This window comes from Schistocerca piceifrons, chromosome 9 (assembly GCF_021461385.2).
Source record: "Schistocerca piceifrons isolate TAMUIC-IGC-003096 chromosome 9, iqSchPice1.1, whole genome shotgun sequence".
In the NCBI taxonomy this organism is placed as follows: domain Eukaryota; kingdom Metazoa; phylum Arthropoda; class Insecta; order Orthoptera; family Acrididae; genus Schistocerca; species Schistocerca piceifrons.
The window spans coordinates 77,386,659-77,400,688 of NC_060146.1; the positions used below are offsets into that span (position 1 = coordinate 77,386,659).

The 14,030-nt window shown below is 48.2% G+C and overlaps 1 protein-coding gene and 1 non-coding gene across 6 annotated transcripts in view; both read right to left on the bottom strand.

Annotated features, from left to right (window-relative positions):
• LOC124717390 (fasciclin-2) overlaps positions 1 to 14,030 on the bottom strand; it is a 921,178-nt gene that overhangs the window by 407,724 nt on the left and 499,424 nt on the right. The gene's annotated exons all lie outside the window — the stretch shown is intronic.
• On the bottom strand, positions 5,762 to 5,836 carry Trnaw-cca. The gene has a single exon. It is a non-coding gene; the product is annotated as a tRNA-Trp (tRNA).

The window sequence follows — 14,030 nt, forward strand, 5'->3', positions numbered from 1 at the left end:
AGTATCAACTGAATGTACCTACAACATTACATCATTGGAGACATGACATCAAACACTGAGATGCGTGACAACGTAGCTTTTTCAAATCACTCGCACTATACTCATAGAGTGTTTGCTAACACTTTGGGAGCTTACTGGTTATTACTGCCGGCCGCGGTGGTCTAGCGGTTCTAGCCGCTCAGTCAGGAACCGCGAGACTGCTACGGTCGCAGGTTCGACTCCTGCTTCGGGCATGGATGTGTGTGATGTCCTTAGGTTAGTTAGGTTTAAGAAGTTCTAAGTTCTAGGGGACTGATGACCACAGATGTTAAGTCCCATAGTGCTCAGAGCCATTTGGTTATTACTAAATACCTAAACCGCTATACGCTGAGTTGACGCAAGTCGCGGGAGCTCTCCTAACACTGTGTCGGACCTCCTTTTGCCCGGCATAGTGCAGCAACTGGACGTGGTATGGATTCAACAAGTCGTTGGAAGTCCCCTGCAGAAATACTGGGCCATGCTGCCTCTATAGCTGTCCATAACTGCGAAAAGGTTACCGGTGCAGGATTTTGTGCATGAACTGACCTTCCGATTATATCCCATAAATGTTCGATGGGATTCATGTCGAGCGAACTGCATCAAATAGTCCAGAGTGGTCTTCAAACCAGTCATGAACAACTGCAGTAGGTGGCATATTCGGCAAAACGAGAAAAAAGTCCATGAATAGCTGCAAATGGTCTCCAAATAGCTGAACATAACCAAATCCAGTCAACGGTCAGCTCAGTTGGCCCCCCGAGGATCCAGTCCATTCGACGTAAGCGACGTCCACACCATTATGGAGCTTGGATCTGTGGCGTCGTGGGGTCTACGCCACATTCGAACCCTACCATCAGCTCTTACCAATTGAAATCAGGACTTACCTGACCAGACCACAGTTTTCCAGTCCTCTAGGGTTCAACCGAGATGGCCATCACCCCAGGACAGGCGGTGCAGGCGGTTTCGTGTTGTCAGAAAAGGCAACCGCATCAGTCGTCTGCCACATTGTCCTAACGGATACGTTCGTGGAACGTCCCACGTCGATTTCTGCGGTTATTTCAAGGAGTGTTGCTTGTCTGTAAGCACTGACAACTCTACGCAAAAGCCGCTGCTCTCGGTCGTTAAGTGAAGGCCGCCGCCCACGCGTTGAACGTGGTGAGAGGTAATGAATGAAATTGGTGTTCTCAGCACACTCTTCGACACTGTGGATCTCGGAATGTTGAATTCCCGAACCATTTCCGAAATGAAATGCCTGTTAATTCCTGTTGTGCGGCCACAATAACATCGCAAACATTTCACATACGAATGTGCTTTCTTTTTTGTTTCTCTTCCATCTAATACCGAAACCTCCAGATGGCAGACACTCAGATCGGTGCCAAATGTTGAATGTCGATAGAGTATCAACCAAAACTTTGAATCAGTTCCAGCTTTGTGTTGTCGTCCAGCAGAACGGGCGTAAACGTTAATTGAAAGTAACAACAGAACTACCAGTGAGCAGGAAAAGCGTATTGTGAACTATTAATACGTTTAGCTTCCGTGGGTGAGTTCCTACGGCGTTACGTCGTCGTAAATGCTTCCGCATCGTTTGTTGAAAGTAGCACACCTACAGAGTACATCTGTAGAGATATGTATGTTAGTTGAAAGTAGCACACCTACAGAGTACGTTTGTGTAGACAGGTGTGGTGTTCCAGCAGACAAGTGCGAAAGAACAGAAACCACTCGTGACGTTGTGTAGGTACAACGGAAATAACTGAAGATGAGAGAAAGAGTGCGTGCAGCACTCCTACGGGACATAAGTTATCAATGGAATGCGTCGAATGTCACAGAAGAGGAAACATTAGATATCGCCGTTCGTTTCTGACCAAGTGAATGGACTACGGTCGACGTCTTCGGTATCATCGCCAAAGGGTCCTCAAGCGATGGAAGCGGTGAAGCACCACAGAACGAAGAAAGGGTAGTGTTTTGCTCAAAAAACCAGAAAATCGATATGTTCAAATACTGGCTTAACGTCAAAAAGCAGACGAAGCCAACCGAAACATTTGCACATCGCACGATGTCTACAATGAAAAACAGATTTCCAACCAGACGCCCTGCACAATGTATGTTATATGAACGGAAACGGAAAAGTTAGTCTGCGAAGAAGTACGAACATATTACAATACATATGACGGAGACCTTCAAACACCGCCACCCGGAAGGTTGATGTGTTCACAATGTAGACATGAAATAGTGGGCGAAAACAAAAGCGAGACAGTTAAATTTTCCAACATTTGACGCCACCGACAATAGGGTCTTGCGCTGGAAGCGTGAAAACAATATTGCCATATTTTTTGTTACAGTGAGAACATTTTACAATAGTAACGACATCCAGAAAACTGTAGAGGACTGGCAACAAGCAACTCGTGCACTCACGACGGCCTACATAGACACAGATATCTACACCGCCGACGAAAGTGCATTCAACAAGGAGATGCCTTTGGGCCGCACCCTTGCAGCAAGTCGTTCTAAAGATATTGTAGGGGTTGTACAGTCTGTTCACGCGAGAGCCCGTACGTACACAATTATTTGATTCCGTTCACAGATGGGCAAACTTGCTTCAACGTCAAACTTCCTCCAAAACTGTTTGTTGTCCTTCAAGAGCCTTGTTCTTTAAGTACTCACAAATACCAAATTTAATCGTCCATTCTCACTCCTCCGGCAAAATGACCCACATAACTGTTCAGGGCATTTCTACAAGAAGCAGTAGTGGAACAAATCAGCGGAGAGAAACTTATGCTAATTCTGGATTCTTACAGTTCCCACAAAGACGCGAGTGTTGTCAGGGAGTTGCACGTACAAAATAACCTACCAGAAGACAAAATCACAATTCACGTAATTCCAGCAAAGATAACCTTCATCTGCCAACCTCTTGATCTTCATTTCTTCGGTACGTACTAGCATATGATTAGCAAAATATCCGATGCTGCTCCATATTCTTCGGAAGAGATCAGTCTGCAGCAACGCAATAATCTTCTTAAGCTGGAGTCCCTCACGTACAAAGTTATCTACCTCATGGGTGGATAATGGCAAAACTCGTTGATGAACCCACACCCTTTGAAACTTTGACAAAGTTGTGTTTCAGACACAAACTTTCATTCTGTAATCTTCAGGGTGGATGCGCAAATGTGGGATTCATCAAGTGGTGTACGAAAGTATTCGTAATTTCTTTCACACACTTCTTCGTATGCAACCATTATTGTGATGCCTTTGTATCTGAATGAATGACACTCTGAGTGTGTGTGTGTGTGTGTGTGTGTGTGTGTGTGTGTGTGGTGTGTGTTGTGTGTTGGTGAGGGGGGGGGGGGGGGGAAGCGGATCGTCTTTGCAATGATTTTTGAACGTCATGAACTTATTATTAATCTTATTATTTCGTTTATTATTACTACTATAGATTACTATGTATATTATTATTATTATTACAATTACTATTACTCCGCACGTGTGCTTCAATTGTTTCTTTATTTTTCTATTCTGATTGTATGTTCTGTGAAACTACAATGTACTCTATCGTTTTACTACTTTCGTAGGAACAGCACAAAAGCAGGCTGGCAAGAGGACATTGCTGTACATTCAAACAGTCGTTTCACATGTCATAAACATGTTGTTCCTTGTAACACTTTTGTGGTGTGCGTACAGATTATTTGACTTGTCGCTCTAATGAAGTAGGCGAGTGTCAGCAATATGTCTCGTGGTCTTATTGTGGCGTGTTTATCTTCTACCGTTAGGTCAAACGATGGAAATGCCACTTACACGCTTAGAGTAGCAGATTGACTGTGACCAACTTTAAACAGAACTTGATTAATTTTCACACACATTTATTAAAATAATAAAAATCATGAACATTACGTAACTTGACTCTGGATGCTGTTTACAATTGACAATCGGAAGTTCCTTTGGTATTGGTACGTTAATCTTATTCTCACATATCTCTGATACTTGACAAAGTGTCTATACATTTCTCTTCATGGCTATGTACAGGAATATGATAATCTTATTAGGCGCAGACGGAAGCTTGACTATAGACTGGTACAGATTAATGGTAGACTGGTACAGACAGGTGCAGATAAATGCAGACTGACTAATCGGAGGTCTGTTCACTCGTTATAATACCTCGTGCGTTCAGGTATCACTGCGCGAGTGTGATCCGTGAGGAGAAAAGGTTCTACGTTAGCAGCAATCTCATTGGCTGCGTTACATATTAATACGTGGATCGGCGGAAGCAGAATTTGGTCCGTCTCTAAGGCAGCACCATCTCGTAATGCGGAGACGGACGAGCGCTGCGCCTGCGCTGTTGTGCTTAGCGTGGCGCGCTCTAGCGGGAAAGTTGTGCATGCGCTGACTACGCGGAACAACAACTTTCATGGAAAAAAAAAAAAAAAAAAAAAAAACTATCACCTTTGGGATTTGAGTCCGGGACCCCCTCGGTACGACGACGTAACGCTCTACCAACTCATCCACGGAAGCTAAACGTGTTAATTGTTCACAGGTACACTTTTCCTGTTCTCTGATAGTTCTGGTGTTACTTTTAATTACCGCTTACGCGTGTTCTGCTGGACGACAGATAGTAAGAGCTGAATCGGTGTGTAGGTTGATACTCTATGGACACACAACGTTTGGTGCCCGTCTGAAGGTCTGACATCGGGAGGTTTGGATGTAAGGAGACTGAGTCACAGCGCCGGGCGGAGTGGCCGTGCGGTTCTACGCTGTACAGTCTGGAACCGCGCGACCGCTACGGTCGCAGGTTCGAATCCTGCCTCGGACGTGGATGTGTGTGATGTCCTTAGATTAGTTAGGTTTAAGTAGTTCTGAGTTCTAGGGGACTGATAACCTCAGCAGTTAAGTCCCGCAGTGCTCAGAGCCATTTGAACAATTTGAGCCACAGCAAAGCGTGGCTGGGCACAGCTCGTAATGAAGAAACAGTAGAAGAAGAACATTATGCAGGCTCCCTAGAGCAGATGCCGACCACAGAGGAGGCACGGCGCAGGCTCCGGACTACCACTCGCGTTCGCGCTCGCAGGTGGGGCGCGCGGCGCACCCACAAGATTGCCCCATCAGGCCGGGAGATCGAAGCGTCGCGGGCGGCGAGATAAGGCCTGGCGGAGCAGATGGGTGGGCGGGCAGTCGTTACGCGGCCCGATATGAGCCAGCCAGCACCCAGCAGCCAGCCTGCCTAATGACTGGCCGGGCCCTCAGCCGCCGTCATCAAGCGGCGCTGCCCGCCGCGTCTCCCAGATATGGAGGAGGGCGCTCCTGTACTGCGGAAGCCTCGCCGTCTCAGAGTCTGCCGCGCGGCGGCGCCTCGGTGCGCCATCAGTCAAAGTCACTTCAGCGCTGCACGCACCCAGCTGGTGTCACTTCCAACGAACGTCTCGTCTTTTAATGAATACCGACACTACTTAATGTTGGGCGCGTCAATAATTTGATGCAGCTGGGCTGTTTCAGAATTGCAGTGACGTGTAACGGCCTGAGCTGCTTCACCCAAGGACACGAAAACGAGTAACGGTGGGCGGATGTAATACTAAAAATTACCGAATCCACAGTTGTAGCATACTGGCACAGAAGAAATGAAAAAAAAAAGAGACCCACCTCGGTGAAAATCAATTTCGGTTCCGCAGAAATAATAGCACCTCTCGACTCTGTATTGACACTACCACATAGCTTAGAAGACAGGTTAACAAACTGAAACTTCCTGGCAGATTAAAACTGTGTGCCGGACCGAGACTCGAACTCGGGACCTTTGCCTTTGGCGGGCAAGTGCTCTACCAACTGAGCTACCCAAGCACGACTCACGCCCCGTCCCCACAGCTTTAATTCCGCCAGTACCTCGTCTCCTACCTTCCACACTTCACTGAAGCTCTCCTGCGAACCTTGCAGAACTAGCACTCCAGAAAGAAAGGATATTGCGGAGACATGGCTTAGCCACAGCCTGGGGGATGTTTCCAGAATGAGATTTTCACTCTGCAGCGGAGTGTGCGCTGATATGAAACTTCCTGGCAGATTAAAACTGTGTGCCGGACCGAGACTCGAACTCGGGACCTTTGCCTTTCGCGGGCAAGTGCTCAAGCTATGAGGACGGGGCGAGAGTCGTGCTTGGGTAGCTCAGTTGGTAGAGCACGTGCCCTCGAAAGGCAAAGGTCCCGAGTTCGAGTCTCGGTCCTTCACACAGTTCTAATCTGTCAGGAAGTTTAATATCAGCGCACACTCCGCTGCAGAGTGAAAATCTCATTCAGATTAACAAATTCATTGCTTTAATGAAACATTTCGACAATGTTTACTGGATTATACTCTTCGAAATTTTGGCGGTATTAGGGATAAAATTAAGGCAACGAAAGGTTATTCACAACTTGTACAGAAATCACGGTGCATTTATAACAGGCTAAGGACATGAAAGCAATGGAGTGATTGAGAAGGGAGACTTCTACCCGACGTCACTGAATCTGTAGAAAGAGCAAGGTGTACAGGAAACCAAGGATAAATTTGGAATAGGAATGAAAGTACAAGCAGAAGAAGAAGAAAAAACTTTTACGTTCGGTAGTGACGTAATTCTGTCAGAGATACCAAGGGAGTTCTATGAGGTGTTGAAAGGAATGAGTAGTGTGTTGGGAAGATATAATACGGATGTCGACAAAAGCAAAGCAAGGTTAAAGGTATGCAGTAGAACTAAATCACAAGAGATTCTGTGGGAATTAGATTACGAAACGGGATACTAAAAGCAGTATATGAGTTATGCTGTTTGGGGGTCACGAGGTGGTGGCCAATGATCCCCGCCCATACACTGTGGCTCAACCGGTGCTGATGGCCTGCTTACTGTGGGGATTCTATACAGTTCACAGATAGATACTGTGAAGGGCGGCCATACGATACTGTGAAGGGCGGCCATACCGTCCCTCCTAAAAGTGGTCTCATGTGTGAATAGAACGGATCACGGACGTCACACAAATACCTCTTCACGGAACTAGACATTTTAGTCTCGCAGTCAGAATACATACACTGCCGGGGGGAAAAATGGTACAGCTGGAAAAAGGATTTCGATTTTGATCCGATGACAGCTAACCCACCTGGTGGATACTACATGTAGCATGCTGATCAGTGTTTCAACGTCGTCCGCCAACACATAGCGTAGTGGCATAGCTACCAGAGCGCCATGTATGTTTACCAGTTAATAGCGAACGCTCACGAGTCAGAAGGCTCAGTGTGGTGCGAACGTATGAAGGGAGTAGGCAATGTTGTTGTTGTTGTTGTTGTGGTCTTAAGTCCTGAGACTGGTTTGATGCAGCTCTCCATGCTACTCCATCCTGTGCAAGCTTCTTCATCTCCCAGCATCTACTGCAGCCTACATCCTTCTGAATCTGCTTAGTGCATTCATCTCTCGCTCTCTCTCCACGATTTTTACCCTCCACGCTGCCCTCCAATACTAAATTGGTGATCCCTCCATGTCTCAAAACATGTCCTACCAACCGATCCCTTCTTCTAGTCAAGTTGTGCCGCAAACTCCTCCCCAATTCTATTCAGTGCCTCATCATTAGTTATGTGATCTACCCATCAAATCTTCAGCATTTTTCTGTAGCACCACATTTCAAAGGCTTCTATTCTCTTCTTGTCCAAACTATTTATCGTCAATGTTTCACTTCCATACATGGCTACACTCCATACAAATACTTTCAGAAACGACTTCCTGACACTTAAATCTACACTCGATGTTGACAAATTTCTCTTCTTCAGAAACGCTTTTCTTGCCATTGCCAGACTACATTTTATATCCTCTCTACTTCGACCATCATCAGTTATTTTGCTCCCCAAATAGCAAAACACGCACTCGTGCTTCCTACAGCCAACTCAGCGAGTTTGAAAGGGGTTAAATTGTGGCCTTCGGAGTGGCGTGATGGACTTCCCGGAGAACTGCCACACGAGGTGGACGTGCTGCGGCATTTGTGCAACGATGCTGGTGTCAGTGGTCACATGAACATTCTCAATCGCGTAGCGAGATATTGGACGCCCATGCAGCAGAGGCGTCTGCCAGGATCGGCATGTTGTAAGGGCAGCAGTGGCATATGGTACAGCTACAACGGTACAGATAAGACGCCTTGTGAGCCCAGACGTGTCAACACGAACTGTTGCGGACCGGTTGTTAGCAGTGGGACTACTGACACGCGCACTTCTAGGCCATCTCGCATTGACGCCAGAACATCGACGTGCACAGATCGACTGAAGCTGCCAGAGCATCACTTGGAAGGTGGAATGGTGCGCGTGGTCTTCAGCGATGGAAGCAGATTCTGCCTGCACGTAAGTGATGGTCGCTTCAGCGTATGGACCGCTACGGTCGCAGGTTCGAATCCTGCCTCGGCCATGGCTGTGTGTAATGTCCTTAGGTTAGTTAGGTTTAAGTAGCTCTAAGTTCTAGGGGACAGATGACCTCAGATGTTAAGTCCCATAGTGCTCAGAGCCAGCCATCTTCCACGTATGACGCAGACCTGGTGACCGCTGTCTTCTAGCCCCGTTCGTCCAAGAGACACTGGCCCCACCTCAATGCGATATCCTACAATTCTTGTTCACCTCTGGTGTTTCTGGAGAGGACCCTAACCAGCGGAATGCAGAACCGGTTCTTTTGCCGTTGTTGCAAAAGGAAGGAAATGTGTTTTTCCAACAAACAAGATAATGCTCGTTCACACACTGCCCGTGAAAGTCAAAGTGCTCTGCAAGACGTGCAGCAACTTCGCTGGCCGGCCCCATCTCCAGTAGCACACGCGTCTGATATGATGGGACGAGAAGTGACACGCACGTCTCGTCAACTGACAACTCTTGCAGAACTACGTGAACAAGTCGACTAGGCGTGGCACCACGTATACCAGGGCAGTATTCGCCAACTGTAGGACCGACTGGATGCCGGAGTCAGCGCCTGCATTGGCGCACGTGGAGGCTACACCGTGTACTAATACTGGTGTTTCGGCATAGTTCAATAGCCGGTACGACAGAACTGCTTGTGCTATTGGTCTGAAAAATGGAATCATTTCATTTACTCCATCTGCACTGCTACAACAACAAATTGTAAGTGTCGAAATAGCATGAAGTACGCCGGGAGCAGCTGAAAGACTACAAATCTTGAATGAATTGGAAACATCTAACGGGTGCAGCAATATTTTCCCGGCAGTGTATATTCGTTAATGAAATTCGTCATAAATAATCCATCAAAATTCGAGACGAACACTAAATATAGGTAGAGAGACCATTGTTAATCATTATTAAGGCTGTAAGTGGCTCAGAAAGAAGTTCAATATGCAGCAAGAAAAAGTTTTGATCATTTGTGCAAGAACGTAAAATGTGCCACAGGTAGGAAAACAAGTTTTAAATGTAACTTCAAATCCTTTCTCCTGCACAATTCCTCCTACTCCATTGGGAAACTTCTACTTAAAAATTGGTTCAAATGTGTGAGAAATTGTTGTGTTGGCAGAAGAGCCAACACCGTGTTACTAGAGCAGGCCGAAATGCACGCGTTTTAGCTCACGCAGGCTGGCGTGAGGAGGGAAGAACTATACTGACGTGAGGTCTGGAACATGACAAGGAATTAGAATTCAGAAAGCGGACGTAATTACACTCCTGGAAATTGAAATAAGAACACCGTGAATTCATTGTCCCAGGAAGGGGAAACTTTATTGACACATTCCTGGGGTCAGATACATCACATGATCACACTGACAGAACCACAGGCACATAGACACAGGCAACAGAGCATGCACAATGTCGGCACTAGTACAGTGTATATCCACCTTTCGCAGCAATGCAGACTGCTATTCTCCCATGGAGACGATCGTAGAGATACTGGATGAAGTCCTGTGGAACGGCTTGCCATGCCATTTCCACCTGGCGCCTCAGTTGGACCAGCGTTCGTGCTGGACGTGCAGACCGCGTGAGACGACGCTTCATCCAGTCCCAAACATGCTCAATGGGGGACAGATCCGGAGATCTTGCTGGCCAGGGTAGTTGACGTACACCTTCTAGAGCACGTTGGGTGGCACGGGATACATGCGGACGTGCATTGTCCTGTTGGAACAGCAAGTTCCCTTGCCGGTCTAGGAATGGTAGAACGATGGGTTCGATGACGGTTTGTATGTACCGTGCACTATTCAGTGTCCCCTCGACGATCACCAGTGGTGTACGGCCAGTGTAGGAGATCGCTCCCCACACCATGATGCCGGGTGTTGGCCCTGTGTGCCTCGGTCGTATGCAGTCCTGATTGTGGCGCTCACCTGCACGGCGCCAAACACGCATACGACCATCATTGGCACCAAGGCAGAAGCGACTCTCATCGCTGAAGACGACACGTCTCCATTCGTCCCTCCATTCACGCCTGTCGCGACACCACTGGAGGCGGGCTGCACGATGTTGGGGCGTGAGCGGAAGACGGCCTAACGGTGTGCGGGACCGTAGCCCAGCTTCATGGAGACGGTTGCGAATGGTCCTCGCCGATACCCCAGGAGCAACAGTGTCCCTAATTTGCTGGGAAGTGGCGGTGCGGTCCCCTACGGTACTGCGTAGGATCCTACGGTCTTGGCGTGCATCCGTGTGTCGCTGCGGTCCGGTCCCAGGTCGACGGGCACGTGCACCTTCCGCCGACCACTGGCGACAACATCGATGTACTGTGGAGACCTCACGCCCCACGTGTTGAGCAATTCGGCGGTACGTCCACCCGGCATCCCGCATGCCCACTATACGCCCTCGCTCAAAGTCCGTCAACTGCACATACGGTTTGCGTCCACGCTGTCGCGGCATGCTACCACTGTTAAAGACTGCGATGGAGCTCCGTATGCCACGGCAAACTGGCTGATACTGACGGCGGCGGTGCAGAAATGCTGCGCAGGTAGCGCCATTCGACGGCCAACACCGCGGTTCCTGGTGTGTCCGCTGTGCCGTGCGTGTGATCATTGCTTGTACAGCCCTCTCGCAGTGTCCGGAGCAAGTATGGTGGGTCTGACACACCGGTGTCAATGTGTTCTTTTTTCCATTTCCAGGAGTGTAGTTTGATACTTAACTTTAATCCATTAATGATGAACGTCGCCCCTGAGGGTACATCATTCACAATATTATCTGTTCAGAATATATACAGGCAGTGAAGCATTGGTAGCAAAGTCGACTGTACAACTGGGGCGAGTACTAGGGAGTCTCTCTAGACTAGACCTGCCGTGTGGCGGCCCTCGGTCTGCAATCACTGATAGTGGCGACACGCAGGTCCGACGTATACTAACGACCTAGCAAGTGTGGTGTCTGGCGGTGACACCACAGAAATCTTATGGCACTTAACTGTTAAGGTCATTAGTCCGTAAGCTTACACGCGGGCGCAGTGGCCGTGCTGTTCTAGGCGCTTCAGTCCGGAACCGCGGGACGGCTGCGGTCGTAGGTTCGAATCCTACCTCGGGCATGGATGTGTGTGATGTCCTTAGGTTAGTTAGGTTTAAGTAGTTCTAAGTTCTAGAGGACTGATGACCACAGATGTTAAGTCCCATAGTGCTCAGAGCCATTTGAACCTAAGCTTACACACCACTTAACCTAAATTATCCTACGGAGAAACACACACACCCATGTCCGAGGGAGGACTCGAACCTCCTCAGGGACCAGCCGCACAGTCCCTGATTGCAGCGCCTTAGACCGCTCGGCTAATCCCGCGCGGCTAAAAATTGGTGGGCAGTAAGAAAAACGTGGAGAAGGACTAAAAACTAATGTGTTCATTAACGTTAACACTAATCGTATCCAGGTACCTTTAAACGGAGTGGTTCAACACCGTTTCCACAAAAAAGAAAAATCGTTCAAATTATCTATGAACATGTAACTAACAAAACAGACGCCGCGGAAGCAAGTCCTCCGGTAACATGTCCTGCACGCGCAGCAAATGTTGGCTTACCCCGTGGTGGAGGGCCAGCTTCGTGACCCTGATACCCCTGTCCCTGTCAAAGACCTTTCCTCTCGACACCAAAGTGGGTGTGCCTACGTTGCAAGGCATTGCCGGCGAAATGTGCGAATCAACTTTCGTCCTCCTCATCTTCTCAACGATCGTTTCGTGCAGTTTGTTCCTGTTTAGCGAAATCACTGTCCAGCTACATTGCAAAACTTGTTCGGAGCAATTCGTATTTGAGTTTCAGACGGCGGGCTCGTCGACAGGCAGTGCCGCGGTCGCTACCTGGGCGCTCCGGCAGTCCAGAAGGCGCGGGGCGCCGGTGCAGACAGGCCGCAGCCGGAGAGAGAGAGTGGGATCGATCAGGCGCGGCGCAGCGAGACCGCAGCGGCCCTGCCCGCTCCTGCAGGGTAATCGCGGCTGGCAGCGCTCCCACTGTGTTACAGTACCACCAACATAAATAAACACTCTCGTTCTGCGGACTTTCCATACCGCAACTGATACAGTGTTACACTACTGGCCATTAAAATTGCTACACCACGAAGATGACGTGCTATAGACGCGAAATTTAACCGATAGGAAGGAGATTCTGTGATATGCAAATGATTAGCTTTTCAGAGCATTCACACAAGGTTGGCGCCGGTGGCGACACCTACAACGTGCTAACACGAGGAAAGTTTCCAACCGATTTCTCATACACAAACAGTTGCCTGGTGAAACGTTGTTGTGATGTCTCGTATAAGGAGGAGAAATGCGTACCATCACGTTTCCGACTTTGATAAAAGTCGGATTGTAGTCTATCGCGGTTGCTGTTTATCGTATCGCGACATTGCTACTCGCGTTGGTCGAGATCCTATGACTGTTAGCAGAATATGGAATCGCTGGGTTCAGGAGGGTAACACGGAACGCCGTGCTGGATCCCAACGGCCTCGTATTACTAGCAATCGACAGGCATCTTATACGCATGGCTGTAACGGATCGTGCAGCTACGTCTCGATCCCCGAGTCAACAGATGCGAATGTTTGCAAGACAACAACCATCTGCACGAACAGTTCGACGACGTTTGCAGCAGCATGGACTATCAGCTCGGAGACCGTCGCTGCGGTTACCCTTGACGCCGCATCACAGACAGGAGCGCCTGCGATGGTGTACTCAACGACGAACCTGGGTGCACGAATGGCAAAACGTCATTTTTTCGGACGAATCCAGGTTCTGTTTACAGCATCATGATGGTCGCATCCGTGTTTGGCAACATCGCGGTGAACGCACATTGGAAGCGTGTATTCGTCATCGCCATACTGGCGTATCACCCGGCGTGATGGTATGGGGTGGTATTGGTTACAAGTCTCGGTCACCTCTTGTTCGCATTGACGGCACCTTGAACAGTGGGCGTTACATGTCAGATGTGTTACGACCCGTGGCTATACCCTTCATTCGATCACTGCGAAACCCTACATTTTAGCAGGATAATGCACGACTGCATGTTGCAGGTCCTGTACGGGCCTTTCTGGATACAGAAAATGTTCGACTGCTGCCCTGCCCAGCACATTCTCCAGATCTCTCACCAATTGAAAACGTCTGGTGAAAGGTGGCCGAGCAACTGGTTCGTCACAATACGCCAGTCACTACTCTTGATGAACTGTGGTATCGTGTTGAAGCTGCATGGGTCCAAATGTGTCAGCGAAACAAAACAAATGCATTCTCTATCGTGTGAGGACCACATGATTCACTTTGCGCGTCGACAGAACTGGCGGCTAGTCGCGACGCTCCGGGAGATATATGAGGCGAAATCTCGGAAACAAAAGATCGATATCATTCTGGTCTCAACTTTAAAAATAATTTCGATATGTTAGCTTCTTTTCATCGGCAACGATGTATGACCTAAAGTGAACCATACGTAAAGTAGCCAGAGATCACATTTTTCACTGTACACAATTCAAATTTTATGCAGTAGGTTACTTGTAAATTAAGTATCGGAATAAATGTGACGAAAATCGAAAAAATAGACACCTCATTATCAAGCTGTGATGTGAAACTGTAAGATACACAAACATCAATTTTTTGTGCCTTTTACTTTCCTCACAATCGATAA